General features: G+C 39.4%; 1 pseudogene; it reads right to left on the bottom strand.

The window, feature by feature from the left end:
* Positions 1 to 399: 399 nt before the first annotated feature.
* On the bottom strand, positions 400 to 692 carry LOC115835900 (annotated as a pseudogene).
* Positions 693 to 1199: the final 507 nt, after the last annotated feature.

Genomic DNA, 1199 nt, shown 5'->3' with positions numbered 1-1199 from the left:
TTCAATCCAAGTTGTTTTCTCCTATGAAATCCAAGTAAAACTATATTGAATATTGTTTGATAGCAAAGGAGCCTTAACATGTGACGATGTTGCACCCACGGGGTTAGAGAAATGTAGGCGAATATGAAATACTGTTGACCCCCCCATGTGCATTTATTTCATTGTTTTCCTATCTATTAAGCCATTGGCTTCAAATTATGCCTTAGAGGGGTATGTAGGTTTGCCAAAACTCATAAAATTATACACCAAAAATGAGTGGGGTTTTTTTGCATATATATTATTTTACTTTATTAAATCTTACTAATATTCTTCAAGGGACAAGCCAGACAAGTAGGCTACAGTGAAGAAATCTTATTCTGAAGAGTTAAGAAACCACTATGATACTTCCAGGTATTATCTTCAGTGATGCTTCTTATCTTTATTCAGGGACTGCAGATAATATTCAGTTCCTACAGCTCCCACAAATGCAGCAAATCCCCACTTGAATCCTTGAATCCTTTTAATAATGCACCAATAAAGGAACCACTGTTTGCAAAGCCACCCATATATCTCCAAGCTTCATCTTGGCCCCATGGATCCCTTAGCCCTTGCGCAGCCAACTTCTTCTTGACAGTTTCTGATGGTGTCCCTTCTATCTTCCATTGTTTATAATCTGGAAGTTCCATTTTACCATGTCCATGTTCATGAGCCATGTCTGACGGCAATCTGACCTCTCAGGACACTCAACTCTGCAACCAGAGCCAACCCGGGTGTGTTTTCTTACATGTAAGTTTACATCAATAAAGTTTATTTAAAAGGTTTTCAAAATTATGCCCAATTGGAGTCTTTATAGAGGATCAGGAAAGAAGTGAAGGTGAGAAGGCACAGCTTACCCTCCCCCATCTCCATTGAATTAACCTGGACAGCAAGACACTAATTTCTTTTACCTAAAGACCTGCAACATAGGGTCTCATAGCTTTAAGGGTCAGGGAAGAACACAGCTGTCATAAGAGTAGATGTCAATTGACCTGAATATAAACATAAATTGTGTACAGCTGAAGGTGGTGAGGAGGCAGAACAAGCTGACAAAATCATTCCAGTGACGTAAAGGTAAACTAACATTTGAGACAAACAATACTTCTAGATGACACCCCCATTTCTACTTTCCAGAGTGGCTTTAACCCAGTCCTTCATGGACACATGGAGATGGTCTCCAGATG

Source organism: Nomascus leucogenys, chromosome 1a (assembly GCF_006542625.1).
Source record: "Nomascus leucogenys isolate Asia chromosome 1a, Asia_NLE_v1, whole genome shotgun sequence".
In the NCBI taxonomy this organism is placed as follows: Eukaryota; Metazoa; Chordata; class Mammalia; order Primates; family Hylobatidae; genus Nomascus; species Nomascus leucogenys.
Note: the sequence above shows the minus strand (reverse complement) of the source record. Positions and strands in the feature narration are given on the sequence as shown.